Source organism: Petaurus breviceps, unplaced genomic scaffold, assembly GCF_028583685.1.
Source record: "Petaurus breviceps papuanus isolate PSGF00001 unplaced genomic scaffold, PetGlider_PUasm1.0 225, whole genome shotgun sequence".
In the NCBI taxonomy this organism is placed as follows: Eukaryota; Metazoa; Chordata; class Mammalia; order Diprotodontia; family Petauridae; genus Petaurus; species Petaurus breviceps.
In genome coordinates this window covers 14,043,040-14,060,086 of record NW_027185889.1, presented here as the reverse complement: position 1 = coordinate 14,060,086, position 17,047 = coordinate 14,043,040, and the positions used below count along the sequence as shown (strand labels likewise).

Genomic DNA, 17,047 nt, shown 5'->3' with positions numbered 1-17,047 from the left:
ATTCCCATTTTATAGATGAGGAAACAAAGGCACAGAGAGGTAAAGGGAATGACAGAACAAGCATTTATTAAGAACCTGTTATGAGCCAAGGCACTGTGCTGTCTTACAATTATTAATTCATTCGATCCTCACAACTATCCTGGCAAGTAGGTGCCATTAATATCCCCATTTTACAGTTGAAGAAACTGAGGCAGACAGTGGGTAAGTGACTCACCCAGGGTAATACAGTTATAGTGTCTGACACAAGATTAGAACTCAGGTCTTCCCAAGTCCAAGACTTGTGCTCTTTCCATGGGACCCCTTGGAAGAGACCTCATCCACAGGCCACTTCATCCAACCCCCTCATTGTACAGATGAGGAAACTGAAGCCTAAGAAAGTTTAGTGACTCACCCAAGGGTACCCAGTTAGTAAGTATCAGAGGTGTGCCCTTAGATTCTAGATCAAGTATTCTTTCCATAAGACCGAACCTGAGATCCCTAAGTTATAAGGGGGAGTAGAGGCAAGTACAACAAGGAACACTTGAGCCTTTTTAATACATGCACAGATTTTAAAGCCAGAAAATCCTGCTATTGTATCCCATTATGATTTATTCTGTAATAAGTCAGATTGGATGTGTGGTGAATGCTGTCTCTTAATGGACAATAAAACAGTCAAGAAAATAGAAGCTTTCTGTAGGCAGGAACTATTTTCTTTTCATCTTTGCATTTCCAGGGCTTGGATACAGAAATCTTGCACAAAGAATCATAGGTATAGAGCTGGAAGGGATGGCAATCTCGTCTGATTTCTTCGTTTTACAAAGCTGAGGCCCAAGGAGATGAAAGATTTGCTCAAATCACAGGACTTATTAAGGATCAACAAAGGGGTCTGCCCCCAGGTTTCCTAACACCCCCTAACCAGAGCTCATCCTTGTTCCACTTCACCAAGTAGCAGGTACTTTGGGGGGATGGGGGGTGGGAAGGGGAGACAAGGGTCACACAGCTAGGAAGTGACTTCAGTCGAATTTGAACTCATGTCCTCTTGAATCCTGGGCCAGTGCTCTAACTACCGTATTACTGGCTGCCCCCACACTCCTAGGTTTTGAATGGAATTTAATTGGTAGTCACATACCAAAAGAAAACAGAATTTACTGAGATCTTCTTTTGTCTATTAAATACTTGGCCATGTAATCAATCAATCATTAAGCCTTAATTAAGCCCCTACTATGAGTTCTAGGCACTAGGGAGAACAAATGCAAAAAATGAAACAATCACTACTCTAAAGAGGTGATTGGCTGAAAGTCAATGCAAATACTTTTGCAAATAATGTATTTTTTTGGAATATATTTTGTGAAAATAAAAAAAAAGGACAAGAAAAGGGGGAGGAAGGAGAAGTACAGTTCAGGCCACATGACTGAAAATGAATCAAGAGCATTATCTTTAGCAAAGGGGAAAGATATTTATAATTATCACGTATGCAAACAGACCTGGGAATTTCCCCATATCTTCAAGCACCAACTGACAAAGGGTGTTGGATAACAAAGGGAAAAGAAAGGGAATAAGCATTTTTTAAAGTATTTATTATGTTCTAGGTACTGTGCTAAGCACTTTACAAATCTCTCATTTGATCCTCACCACAACCCAGATAGGTCAGTGCTATTATTATCCCCATTTTGCAGTAAAAGAAATTGAGGCAGACAAAGGCTAAATGACTTGCCCAGGGTCACACAGGTATTAAGTGTCTGAGGCTGGATTTGAACTCAGGTCTTCCTGACTCTAGGCCTAGTGCTGTATCCACTACCTGAAGAAGGTGAGTACTGTGTTAACACTAGTACTTCAGTGTCAATGACTGGCTATTGCTATTATTGGCAGTAAAACAAAAGTACAGGCAATAAAAGGAAACATTTATTTCTGACTGTCATGATTTACAGACATTAGATCTCTTGATCCTGTTCCATAGATAAGTGCAAATTTCATCCCCATTTATGGAGAGCTTAAAAGGTTTGCCAAAGGTCACCCAGGTAGGTGTTACCAAGAGGAATTTGGCCTTGAATTCTATTTCATATCAAGCCAAAATAATGAAAGTTGCCTGGGGGGCTATTATAAAGTGACTTTCTAAAAGAAATTAGCATAACCTGGATTGGATGCTGTCCTATGTAAATTGAAAAAAATCTTTATTTTGGGTTCCTTTCATTATCTTCAGCAAAGAAAATTATCAAATTCCCCTTGAGAGGCATTAGAATTCAGTCAGATAATTCTGACTGAAAAATTTACATCAACCCATATAGAATTATAAGAATTCACAGGGTAACCACACTGATTTTTTTCCATGAAAATCTGTGGGAAAAAAAAAATTTAAAGATGGAAAAGTTTAGTAAGAGATTCAGTGAATAACTGGATCAATAAAGGTCACAATGGGAAAAGTTTTCAAATACAGTTTATAAACCATAGGGAAGAGGGAGAGATCTAAAAAATAATTTGGCATTTAAAAGTTCCAATGATCAAACTATCAAACAATAAGTATCAGACACTAACCAGCTGTTAAGGGCCAGGAACTAGAGATACAAAGAAAAAGATGTCTCTGCCTTTGAAGAGCTTACATTCTATTGGGGAGACAATATGTTTATATAAAAAATATATGTAAGATATAAACCAAATAAATGCCAGGTATTGGGGAGAGTATAGCAGCTGGGGGAGGAAATGAAATTCAAAAATTGGAATCCTCCTCAAAAATATGGAACTAATTAGCCATCACAGTAAATTTATAACATCCATTTAGGGAGACTAAATAGACCAATTTTATCGAGAACCTGACAAATTTTTCTAAACTAAGTCAACATATACTTGGGAAATTTAGTTCCAAAGTAGGCCCTTGTTATTACTGCTGAGTAGTTTAAGCCATGTCCTACTCTTCATGACCCTATTTGGGGTTTTCATAGCAAAGATACCAGCATGGTTTGCCATTTCCTTCTCCAGCTCATTTTTACAGATGATGAAACTGAGGCAAACAGGGTTAAGTGACTTGCCCAGGGTTACACAGCTATGTAATAGATGTGTATATAAATTTGTGGGCCAGATTTGAACTCAGGAAGAGAAGTCTTCCTTATTACTCTATCCACTGGGCTACCTAAGTTGCCCCAAAGTAGGCCCAGAGGGCAGCAAAAACTACGTTGGAAAATAAGGTTTGGAATCAAGGAATGAGTGATGCCAAAGGCTTGTAGACCAGTCAGATGCCTCCCCACTGTAGGCAATCAATAGTTTTCTCTGGTAGAGACTTAGAAAGTGCAGGAGAAAATATGAACCAAAAAAAGTAAAATGAAATCTCAAAAACTAGGAAGCAACTTACTACAGACAATGCAGTGATTTTTAAATCAACTTTCTCTGTACAACCATATTATTAGGTGGTGAGAACAAAGGTCGAAGTACATGCTAGATTAGAAGGAAAGGATAAAGATGAGAAGGAACTATTTGCCATTAGAGTAACTCCAATTCAGCCTAAATAAACTGTAGGCTCCAAAAAACAGAAAAAGGGAAGTGGATAAAAGCAAATATATGGACTCTGTTACAATTTCCTGGAGAGGTTTAACCAATGAAAAATAGTCATCACAATGAGGAGAGAAAATTAGTCCAGAAAGGGCCAATCTCCCTGCCAAGAGGAAAGACGTCACAGCCCAAAGGGTAATACCTGTTCAGAGCACAAGTATGATTGAAAAACATGACAGAGGAGGAGAATGGAAGGTAGCTCACTCAACAATCAAAATGAATTGTGGTTTAAATGAGCCTACAGAAGAAGCAAGCTCTAGACAAAGCAAGTTATCCCTGATGGCATCTCCAAAAGAAACAAGAAGGAAGAACAACCACCAGAGATGAAATGGAACAGATTGGACAGGGTTGGTGTTTGTTTTGTTTGTGTTTTTTTGTTTGTTTGCTTGCTTTTTGGAGGGAGGAAGGCAGGGTAACTGGGATTAAGTGACTTGCCCAAGGTCACACAGCTAGTAAATGTTAAGTGTCTGAGGCCAGATTTGAACTCAGGTCCTCCTGACTCCAGGGTCTGTGTTCTATTCACTGTGCCACCTAGCCGCCCCTTTGTTTTTGTTTTTATAAGGATCTGCTCTCCCAAGCCCAATGGTGGAACTACAGAACTGGAATTCTAATAACTCTCTAGCCAACAAGGGTGGAAATAGAAATGGTTCAAATAAGATGAAGTGACTGGAACTGACTTGCTATTTATAGAAGAAATACAGTCACCTATGTAAAAGGTGACATAATTTTAAAGGCACCCAAGGCATCAATCCTCAGGGGAATTCAAAGAGAAGATCCTCAAAGAATAGAAAACATATAATATTCCTTAATAACCACCAAAAAGAGAATAAAAAGACATCAGCAACTATGAGCCCAAACACCTACTTTCACATCTCCTAAAATCTCAGTTTTCTACTGATGATACTCCTCCACTCATTTGATATCCTACTACTTAATTAACACCTAGAACTCTATTGGCAGGGAACTAGAATAGGGCTAAAGTTAGGGTCAAGACTATATCCAATTGCTTGACATCTTGGGGAAGGAGGAGGGGAGAGAGAAAGAGAAAAATCCGGAACTCAAAATCTTTCATAAAGTGAATGCTGAAAATTGTCTTCACGTGTAATTGGAAAAAATAAATTTTTACATTTTTTTAATTACATTTTTTAAAAATTAAAAAATAAAGTTAGAGTAAAGAGAGCTGGGCTCTGGTTGAAATATTTATTAGCAAGTGTCTCTTAACAAGTCATTTCTACCAGTTTCCTCATCTGTAAAATGGGTATAATATCTGTACTGCTTATCTCATAGTCTTGTTATAAGGAAAGCACTTTAAAAACTTAAAACACTAAAGAAAGAAGAGCAATGATTACCATTATTTAAAAAAACAACAACCAAAAACTCCTCAAAGATATCTACAGTATAAATCATATACACTGAAAAGTCAAACTATATGAAAAAAAGAATGAAGTGCCCAAATTAGGACAAGCAGCCTTCTGAATTAGTCCAGTCATATACATAACTCAGAAATGGGCTCTGGATGAAGAATTAGATGGGCCAGAACTGAGGAGCAGACTGTCTTTGGGACAGTCAGTACATTCATCAAACAATTATTTGTGATTTTGTTGGTGTGAGAACTTCTCCCATAATAGCTGCAACTAAGTTACAGCCTAGTAGAGTCTTAGAGATTAAGAGACTTCCTCGTGGTCACAAAGCTAGAAGGTATGGAGATGGGATACAGTGATCAGCGCCCTATCCTTTGTTATAGGGCTTCCTTCCAAGGAAACTTTCCTTTCCAAGGAAACTACTCAGGGTTTCAATAATCCCAAAATGGCTTTCCCTTCCAAAGCACACCAGTATTGCCCTCATTAAACTGTAAGGCTACACATATCATGAAAACAAACTCAGAAGAATTTACCCTCCCCACCAAGGCATAAGGAGGTTGCAACATGTTAATAATGATGACTTGCCTTGGGGGGTGGGGAGGTGGGAGGGGAGGAGGTACACTTAGCACAGCGCCTGGCACCCAGTAGGTGCTTAATACAATTTTTCGATTGATGTTAAAGACAGTATTGAGTTTGTTGTTGTGACAGTGACATAGGGATAGTGGCCTCAGGCAGAGCTGAACCTCCTTTAGGTACATCATCAGGCAGATTCTTTACAGAGGATTTATAGGAAAACAAAGACAAGATTCACACAGGATGAAAAGACAGGGAGGGATTGTCCACCCACCCCAGTTGAAGGGGTCTCCACACTGATGAAATCAAAGCATCACAGCAAAGAGATGAGCCATTGAAGGATCAGAGAAAGCACTATAGAGGCCCCCAGTCCAACCCTCACATTTTACAGAGGAGGAAACAAGAGACCAGAGAAGTTAAATGAGTTGAAATGAGTTGCCCAAGATGACAGACTAAGTAAATGTCAGAGGTAGGATTTGAACCCAAAGTCATCACTGTACAACATGGCTTCTCATTTATTTCAAAGCTCAATACTACTTCTAAAAAGTTCTTCTCTAATAAAAAAAAAAAAATTCAATCCTTTTCATGGCTTCCTGGGAAACAAGGTTCAAGATGTACAAAAAGGCAAAACAGCAAAGTAGGGAGAAACAATCTTTCCAGCAACTGGCCCTGATAAAAGATCTCATTTCCAAGGGCACAGGATGAGCTTCAAATGTATAAGACTAAGATCCATTTGCCAGTTGATATCAAATTATATGAACAAGCCATTCTCTTTTTTTTTTTTTTATTTTAAGCAATCGGGGTTAAGTAACTTGCTCAAGGTTACACGGCCAGGTGTTGAACAAGCCATTCTCAAAGAAAGAAATCCAAGCTAGCAACAGCCACATTAAATAATAAGAAAAGAAATGCATCAAACTACTAATCATTAAAGAAATGCAAACTAAGCAGCTTTGAGAGTCTACCTCCAACCCATCAGATTAGTAATATTGACAGGAAGATGAAAATGACAAATGCTGAAAGGGTGACAGGAAAACAGATTCACTGATGTGCTGTTGGTGGATCTGACGAATGGAACTTTAGCCATTCTCAAAAACAATTTGGAACTATGCTCAGAAAGTTACCAAACTGGTCAGACCCTTTGACTCAGTGCTACCACCACTGGGTTTTTACACAAAGAGAGAAAAGAGGAAAAGGTTCTCAGTGTACAAAAGTATTTATAGTAACTCTTCTTGTGGTGGCAAAAACTTGGAAATTGAGGGGATGCCTATCAATTGGGGAGTGCCTGAAGGAGTAGTGGCATATCATTGTGATGAAACACCATCATGCCATTTTTTAAAAAAATAAAGAAAGGGATGGTTTCAGAGAAACCAAGGAAGGATTGTGTGGACTAATACAGAGTGAAGTGAGAAGAACCAAGGGCACAAATTCTACTATAACATCAGTGTTGCAAAAACAAACAATTTGCAACATTTAAGAAATCTGGAAAACCCAAAGACCAAAAATGATTCCAGTGTCAATAATGAGATGTGGGGTTTTGTTTTTCCTGAGTATTAATATTTGTTACAAGGGTTTTGTTTTGTTTGTCTAATGAGAAGAGGGAGGGGAAGTAAATGGGAAAGAAAATAAATGTTTGTTAATTGAAAAAAAATTAAAAAATTCAAACAAACCAGCATTGAAATAAAGAAAGCGGGCTTTCTTTTTTCATTTTTCAATCTATACCCCAAATGTTGTTGGCCAAGAAGATCATCCAGCATATCAATATTAGTGAAGCATAGGGGAAAGAACAGTGTCTCTGGAGTCAGAAAACCTTGATTCAAATTATACCCCCAATACATTTGCTACTTGTGTAATGTTGGGCAGATCCTGTCACCTCTCTTGACCTTGGCCTTCTTATCTATAAAATGAAAGAGTTGAAGTAGATGGCCTCTGAAGTTCCTTCCAGCCTTAAATCTATGATCTTAGGATTATGAATCAAATGGTTTCTATTAAAAAGCATTGTATGAATTTCACTCATGCTCATGTAAAGACTAGTAGTGAAATGAAATCATAAATTCTTCCTAAGTTGTTGTTGGACTAACTGACATCAAGAACTCAAGATGCTAAAGCTATGACAACGCGGCATACATGCTGGGCAGAGAGCATAGAACCCCTGCAAGCACTCTCCAGGAGACTCCATCTGCCAGATGTGTAGTATATGCAGCACACAGCCCTAAGCAGGCAGGTGTAAATGATGATTCTCTGAATAAAAAATGTGGTGGTTCTTAAATGATGGACATGTTTTTCTTCCCAAGTTTCATCAGCTGTTGGGAAACATTTAATGGACACACTACAGACACCTCCTATAGGTCACCCAGAACCGCATGATGGTCTTGTAGACTAGTTCAAAGGTTATAAAAACACCACATTCACAAATCACAGCTGAGCTGAATGTGTTAAGGACACCATTGCCAAATCTGGAATCCATGTTCATAGCCCAAGGACTTTGTCAAATAGATTTTCAATCGTTGTGTATACTGGTAACCTGAAATCCAATTCTGAATCCTGATCAAATTATGAAGCCATCTCAGAATGAGATAATCTTTGAGCATCCAAAATGTTAGTTGAATTAAAGAGCGCACTGTATTATATCAAACAGAGTCAACTGAAGAATCTCTTGTTTTTGCTTTGAAAAACTGAAGGGTAGTGGGAAAATCTCATTTTTACTTCAAAAAACTGGAGTTTCCTGGCATTTCCACCATCAAAAAGCAGCACTAAAAGAAATATGCAATCCAGTTTTGTTTATAAGGCAGTTATTTTCATATTCAAGAATATTATTATCATTTTATTTTCCCAAATCCTGGTGGAGTCATGTAAAGAACACTCAATTTTTATCAAAAGATATTAATTTAAGTCCTGGTACACGATGACACCTGATCAAGCATGGACAAATTGCCTGATGACAACGATGGTGATTGTAATAATACCAAGAATCTATGCAATGCTTTGTAAAACATTTTACAAATATCAATTCATTTGATCCTCACAACCACCTTGAGAATAGGTGCTTTTATTATCCTCATTTTACAAATGAGGAAACTGAGGGAGACAGCACTGTCATGACTTGCCCAGGAGCACAGCAACAGTAAGTATCTGGGGAGTGCAGGCTGAAGAGGAATGCTAATGAAAGTTGTGGAATCAAAGGACCTTCAAATTCTGACTTTTTCTGAGCCTCAACTCTCCCATCTGTAAAAGGTAATGTTTGGACTTCTGGAGCACAGTTTGGGATTATGGTTTAAAAGTACATAGATCCTATGATGCAGATACCATGCTGCTAGGCATAGACCCCAATGAGTTAAATTTGGAAAGGTCGTATCCAAGCTAAAATCTTCATGGCATTACTTAATGTGGAAGCAAAGAGCCAGAGGGCAGATTCTTCTCATAAACTGCAGGGTGTGAATGTGATGGGACATTTCTACACCAGCAGAGACAGTGAATATGAACAATTGGGAACAGTCTAGGCAAGCTAGTATGAATTGATGATGAATAAAATGACTGGAACCAGAGAAACAATATATACTGTCACTATAATGATGTAAATGAGGGAGAAAGAAGAAACTGAATGCTATATAATTTTAATTACCAGGCTCTCCAAAGCTGAGAAAATATATCTCCTTCCCCATTTTACAGAGGTGGGGGACTATGGGTAGAGATGGCCAGGTGTATTAGCAGACACAACTGATGTAGAATGCAGCGTAATCTGCAAGAGAAAAAGGAGTGACTCCAGAGTCAGAGGAACTGTGTTCAAATCTTACCTCTGACACTTACTATCTGGGTGAACTTGGACAAGTCACTTCATTTCCCCAGGCCTCAAATTCTTCATCTGTACATTAAGGAAATTGGAGCAGATGGCTTCTGGGGTGCCTTTCAACTTGAGAACTATAATCTTGTTTATTTTTTTACTAAATTAATGTCTTTCTTTTTTTCAATGTGTTACAAGAAATTATTCAAAAATTAAGAGAGAAGGGAAAGATACATTTGGAAATGAAGACAATGTAAAAACAAAAACAAAGGGGCAGCCAGGTGTGAGTAAGAGCAGCAGCCCCAGAGTTGGGAGACCTGGGATCAGTTCCGGGCTCAGATACTTAACACCCACACAAAATAACTGGCCATGTAATCTTGAGCAAGTTACTTAACCCCAATTGCTTAGGGGCAGCTAGGTGGTGCAGTGAGTAGAGCGCCGGCCCCAGCATCGGGAGACCTGGGATTAGTTCCGGCCTCAGATACTCAGCACCCACACAAAAATAACTGGCCGTGTAACCTTCAGCAAATTACTTAACCTCAATTGCTTTAAAAAACAAAACAAAACAAAACAAAACAGTAAAATGAGATTTGTTCAAAGGAGGGGATTGGACAAGATAAGCTCCCAAGATCCTTCCATTTCTGAATCTATAGCCTTATGATTTAATGACCCAATCCTGTAATTTGTTGATAAAAAGCTGTTTTGAAAAGCTGTCCAGCAGATTAATGGACTATTGATTCTTTAAATAGACAACTTCTCTCTTGAAGATGAAGCAAGTGTATTTGGACTCTGTTTGCATACATGTGTGTATGTCTCTGTATATCTATGTGTATTGTGTGTAAACAGTATATACGTATACATAGTCTGTATATGTATATATGCACAAACTATATAGTATAGCATGTTTATGTGTATCTATGTGTATATATGTGTATGTAAAGATATACATACACATATGCATACAAAAACACACACACACATAATAAGTCTATCCTGAGTCTACCTAATACCTACCTGTAGAAACAATTAAAATCAAGCCTTTGGCAAATATAAGGACTTGCCAACTTAGAACAGGATCCAGTCAATTCTGGCATCAAGAGATCATCTCCTGGGGGCATTTAAAATACTATCTTTGATTATTTTTAGACCCCAAACCTAGATGCAGCCCATTTGCCACACGAAATAATACCAGATCCCAAATTGGAAAACAGAAAAATCAAATAGATGTTATCACCAAATAAGGCCTTTGAACCAGTTTAGAACTTATAACAGGAAAAAAAAAATTCTAAAACTCAGTATCAGAGAAACAACAAACAAAAAAAGACTCCAACTTTCTCTTCCTAATAAAATAGACTGGTTTCATTCTAGGAACAGAGAATCTACTGGACCAAAGGGAAAACATATGTCGCTGGCTAGCAGCCCTTCCAAAAAGAGATCACCAAATCTGTACAATCGAATGATCTCAGAATCACAGGACTGTAGATTTAGAATCAGAAGGGCCTTCAGAGACCAGAGGGTCCAACCTTTTTATTTTACAGATAAGGAAATTGTGACCCAGAGAGTTAAGTGGCCTGCCTTATGTCACACAGCTACTAAGAAGCTGGACTGGGATTCAAACTTGGTTCCTTTGAATCAAAATCCCATATTCTTTCTGCTGGAGAGAATAAAGATAGGGCCGGATAAACACAATTTTAAAAAGTACCACATCTTCCTATTGTTTGGATCTTCAGAGCCCAAACATTCTTTTAAAAATAAAGTATAAACTATTTTAAAATCTCATAATGGCAGTTTTGTTGTTTGTTTTTTATAGAAGGCATCAAGGTCCTAGAAAATGAGCCTTACAAGAACATCAACTAGAAGGCATGTAAAAATGCTACTCTTTCCTCCATTTGGAAAAATAATCTACTGCTTTCCAATTAATCAAGGCCCACAATGAAAGGGGTAGTAGTTAGGTGGTGCAGAGGATAGAGTGCCAAGCCTGTAGTCAGGAAGGCCTAAATTCAAATATAGCCTGAGACACTTACTAAGCCATGTGAGGGGGGGCAAATCACTTAACCCTGTTTGCCTCGGTTTCCTCATTTGTAAAATGAGCTGGAGAAGAAAATAATAAACCACTTCACTATCTCTGCCAAGAAAACCACAGATGGGGTCACAGAGAGTGGGACATGACTGAAATAACTGAACAACCACAACAACATGATGAAACCTGCTACCCACATCCAGATGGAAAAGTGATGGACTCTCATTGCAGACTGATGTGTGTGTGTGTGTTCACAGATATGGACAATGTGAGAATTTGTTTTGCTTGACTAAATACATTTATAATGGGGGGAAGGTGATACACATACATATAGGATATAAATGAGAGAGGATATATACTTTTCCATATAGCATATATATAATTTGTATATATTTACATATTGGATATGTAATCTAAATATATATTTCATGTATCTGTATGTGTATATATACACTCATAGATATATGGATGGGTGGATGGATAGATGTACAGATAGATAAATAGATAGATATGTATATATTCCAGAGAGAGAAAAATTGAGTCCCAACTATCACAAAGAAAGTCAGGCTCTGGAAAATATTAAAACCCTGCCCTTAGAACTCAGAGTGGTTTGATTTCTAAGAACCCAATTTTCCATCAAATGGCTTCTTTTTAAAAGCTCATCTTCCAACAAGAAGTCTGTGATCTCCCAGTTAGTCATTTCTTCCATTCTTCCTCCTAAAAAAATTAGATAAAATAAATACTAACACTCATAAGCAGATGTAAACTGTCCAAAACCTAGCTGAATGAAAACCAGCTTCTCATCATGGAAATGCACACAAGTGTACACAATGGGCCACCTTTCTAGGACGACTTTCTAGAATAATGGCAATACCACAAAGCTAGGCCAGGCTAATCAACAACCAGGCTTCCCTAGGTGCTGCCCACTATCTTCACTGATCATCCTGAAAAATCAACAGCACTTGGCAAAAACACCACTTTGTGAAACCTTTAAGAGAACATCAGGAACATGGCTGCCATCATCTGACTTGTCTCTGTTCATTCCACGTTGTTGTTTTTTCCCCCTTCTCACCCAGTTGGCTTGACTTCAATGGTTAGCAAAAATGGCTTCTCTTTTTTCCCTGTCCTCTGAGCAGAATGAGAAGCCCACCAAGATGCCCTGCTTTCATCCAAGCTGTCTGTGAATACAGCCTAATTACCTATATTTCAAAAATAGCCATTATTTCTTTTGCTGAGTCTAAAGCTCAAAGGAAGGATCATCTATGCTTTCAAAAAAAGGTATGTCTAAGAGAGATGGTTTCTTTGCCCCAAAGGGAATCCCAATTCAGAAAACTAAATATTATGGTGTAATGGCAATTAAAGAAGTACTTAGCGCCTTGTCTCAGTTATTTAATTATTTAGCACCTTATTTTAGTTCAAGTTTCTTTTGAGCCTTGCCCATGATTATATCAAGTCTTTGATTTTTTTTTCTTTTTTTTCTTTTTTTGCTTTTTGGAGGGGGGAAGGTAGGGAAATTGGGGTTAAATGACTTGCCCAGGGTCACATGGCTAGTTTTGTGTTAAGTGTCTGAGGACAGACTTGAACTCAGGTCCTCCTGACTCCAGGGTTGATGCTCTATTCACTGCGCCACCTAGCCACCCCTAGAGTTATTGGGTTTTCTCTTGTTTTTTTTTTTTTTGAGGGCAATTGGGGTTAAGTGACTTGCCCAAAGTCACACAGCTAGTAATTGTGTCAAGTATCTGAGGCCAAATTTTAACTCAGGTCCTCCTGACTCTAGGGCAAGCCACCCCAAGTCTTTGTTAAGAAAGAAAACTTGCAGGGGCGGCTAGGTGGTGCAGTGAATAGAGCACCAGCCCTAGAGTCAGGAGACCTGAGTTCAAGTCCAACCTCAGACATTTAACACAACAACTAGCTGTGTGACCTCGGGCAAGTCACTTAACCCCAACTGCCCTACCTTCCTCCTCCAAAAAAAAAAAAAAGAAAGAAAAAAAGAAACAGAACTTGTGAAACCCACAGTGGGAGGGACTTGCCAAAGACAGGAACGGGAAGGATGTAAAAGGCAGGCGAAACAGGAAGGAGCCAATGACCAGATAAAAAGATGCATACAAGCTGGGAGAGAGCAGAACTGAGACGGGAAGACACTTGTGGCGGTGGCACTCTGTCTGTCTGCTCTGTCTGCGTTGTGTTGATTTGTGTTTGTAACACTTTGTACAGAAGCCCTGGGACCTTACTGGAAGCCCAGAAAGAGGATTTTCTGGTTTGTTTACAGAAGTCCTGGAGGAGGGTTTCAGAGGTCCTGGGACTTTACTGACAATTTGTGTTGAGTTCTCAGACTTGGTCTGTGTTGATTTCACAGGCAGAAAGTACTGGTGATGGTACTGGCAATGTGCCTGAGTGCTGTTTTGGCTTTGTTAAGCTTTGTCTTCCCAGAAACAGAAACTATGAAGGACTTGAGGTCGACTGGACACTGTAAGCTTCAACATGGAGCTGGAAGATGAGCTGGACGAGGAGCTGAGAGCTGCCCACTTTTGAATCCAGGTGACAGTTGGGTAAATTCAGGCAAAAGCTGGGACCATGGAATCTGAGAGCCAGCCTCGAGTCAAGATGAAAAGACCTCTCCTTGGATACTTAATGATGACTGAGAAGATCACAATTTACTGAGGCCTAGGGATGGGAGAACTTTGTACTCTTTACCTTGTACCTCTTAAGGATGATTGAATTAAGGATGGTTTGCTCCTTAAGGATGATTGAGTTAAGGGCTTACTGAATGATTGTACTTTGTGTCCCTCAAGGAGGATTGTTACTTAAGGATGACTGAGTTAAGGACTCATTCACTGAATGATATCTTTTGTTTAAAACTATGTGGCCACTTTGGTGAAAACTATGTGGCCACTTTAGTGATAAATTGTTATGTTATAACATTGTGAATGCTGTACTTTGGTTTCTGTGAATGTTTTGTCTTAGTTTATTACTCAATAAATTTGTCTTAGTTTATTACTCAATAAATAGAGAAGTTCACTATACTATGTGATCAGAACCTTAAAGCTATTTCACAGAAGCAGTCCTTTGGAGAGCTGCTCGTGCTTGGCTTTACATATGGGAGGGCACATGTTTCAATTAGTACACAACCTGGCTTCCATTCATCATTCACCATGATGTGTGTGTGTGTGTCTCCTCAACCAAAGAATATTAAAATTTAGGTAGAGGTCCTCATTGTCTCCAGTCTGGCTTGTTTTCTGGATACATGTTAATCAATGTTAGGGCCTATGTCACCCAGTCTGCAACTATTCAGCACATAGCAGATTCCCATTATCTATAATCTCATTCCTTATGATATGACATTTGGAGGAGCTGACCTGGACATTTTCTAATTGTCTTTATCTCATTATAAAAGTTATCAATAAAAGCTGGCTCCATCCTGAATTCCTTGCTGATATCTAGGAATCAACGTGTTGCTATCTTGGCATATTTTTAAATAAATTCTTTTTAATTCTTTTTTTTCCCCGAGTTTTGACTTGTTAAATTGTGGCAAATGCCTAAACAAAGACAAAAGGACAGAATGAGCCCTGAATTTTTCGTCACACTCTCACTAACTTTCAGGTCTGATGCCAACTCCAGATGACCAATATGAGGTACTGGAAAGAGGAAACCCAAGTTTGAGTAATTTGGTGTGAATGTGCAAATCACTTTGCTTCTCTGAGATTCAGTTTCCTGATCTGTAAAGTGGAAATTAAGCTTTCCCTGCCTATCTCATGGGATTGTTATAAAAGAACCATGATTTTAAACTGTAAACATACAAAAAGATAACTGATTATGGGGCAAGGAGTCAAACTTTTGTGAGTGCCCTGGACCCCCTGGGTCATCTGGCGAAGCTTGCAGTCCACTTCTCAGAGTTGTGTTTTTAAATACATAAAACAGAATACAAAGGATTACTAAGGAGACCAGTTCTGTGGAAATACAATTTTTTTTAGGAAAACAAATTTGCTGGCTCCATGTTAAGAGCTGCTATAATAGGAGAAAGATCACCAGACTTTGGGTCAGGATACTTGGATTTGAGATTGAGTTCTACCATTATTATTTGCATGATCCCTAGGTGAGCAACTTTCTACCTAGACCTCATTTTCCCCATTTCTCAAATTAAGATGTTGGACCCAGTAATCTTGAGGTTCATCATGGTTCTAAAATTCCTTGAGCCCTTCCCTTCTTCTATCTTATAGTAAAATGATAGAAATGGCTTCCAGACTTCACATCATACAACTGTGACCACTACCAGACTATAATAAAAATGTTCATTTCCTAGATTTAAAAAAATGCAAGCCAGAGAATCAGGAAAACAGTGACTCCAATAATATAAACAAAAATATTCAAATGAAGCTGAACGGTATAATTGTAATAACCAAGCCTGACTCTGAGAAGAGCTAAGAAAACATAATTCCTTTCTTTGGAGCGGTGGAGGTCTATAGTTACAGAATATTGCATACACTCTCAGTTTTGGTTCTTGCATCAGTTAGTTTTGCTTAACTAATTTTACTTGTATGGCACTCAGTCTGAACATAAAGGGTATAGTGAAATCACTTGAAAAGGGTCCAGAAGGGATGGGTGGAGCTATTTTTCCTCTGATCTCTTTCTGTAGCCTATAAGAAAAGTTCCAATGAGACCAGGAGGCCTAAGGGGCCTCAATAAACTAATCATTAAGAAATTACTCCAACCACTAGGGAACAGAGGAACCCACTGTTTACTCCCCAGAAGACCCATGCCCCTATAGAAGGTACTCCAGTCTAACAAACATCTGCACCAAGTAAATTTATCATGTGAACTCAGGAACTCATTAAACCAATCAGGGGTTCCCTAATTGCTTCTTCTCTGTACTTTGTTAAAAGGGAAGGTTCAGTGATGGTAGCTCAGTAGAGGTAGGAGAGCACCAAGGAGGAGATCTATCTGTAAATTAGAATGATGGAGGGAAAAGGCATCAATAAAACACACACACATACATACATATGTGTCATACATATGCATATATATTATATATGTGTATATATGCATATATAAGAAAAACAAATTTAAGAATAATGCAAAACAATTTTTGATTGTCTCTTTATAAAGCAATTCAGTTCTCTGTTTTTTCCTCTTGGGATACAGTGTGAATATTGGCAGAATATAGGAAAGAATACATTTCAGGATTTAACATCTTGTCATTCCAGACTTTCAAACTTGCCTGAAGCAACATGGTCACTTCCTCCCAAACAGTGCCTACCACCAACCCATCTCCTCCAGGGGCTTTAGTAAAGTAGAACTGAGGCAAATTTCAAACTGACAACCTTTACAAACAAGAGGCCAATCTTAAAATACTTGGGATTTGACATGAGTCTCCAGATCAAGGAACAGCTATAGGTTATGCATTGGAAGGCTAGAGGGGTTTTTTTCCTTCAGATGTGACCAGTGATGAGCCTTTACTAGCCAGAAGTCCTGAAACCACATACATAAAGCCTGATAAAGACACCTCATAGCCCAGATTTCCATCCTCAATCTCCAAATGCTCCAAGCCATCAAAAGACCACCTGCCTTCTCAAATCATGTCTTCCCCTTGGCTTGTCAAATTCTCAAGAAAAGAAATTCTAAAACTTTTCTCCAGCTTCACTGCTGACCAGACCCTCAGTACTCCCTAGTTCCCACTCCTCTCCTCATAATGCTCTCAAGTCAGATGATCCTTCCTCCCAGATTCCTTCTTCATCAACTCCAGAAATCTCCAGCTTTCTAAGATTGAGTACCAAAATAGAGCATCCCCAGCGGCTCAGT

The 17,047-nt window shown here is 38.7% G+C and overlaps 1 protein-coding gene across 1 annotated transcript in view; it reads right to left on the bottom strand.

Moving 5' to 3' along the window:
* CRADD (CASP2 and RIPK1 domain containing adaptor with death domain) overlaps positions 1–17,047 on the bottom strand; it is a 373,328-nt gene that overhangs the window by 223,259 nt on the left and 133,022 nt on the right. The window lies entirely within an intron of this gene.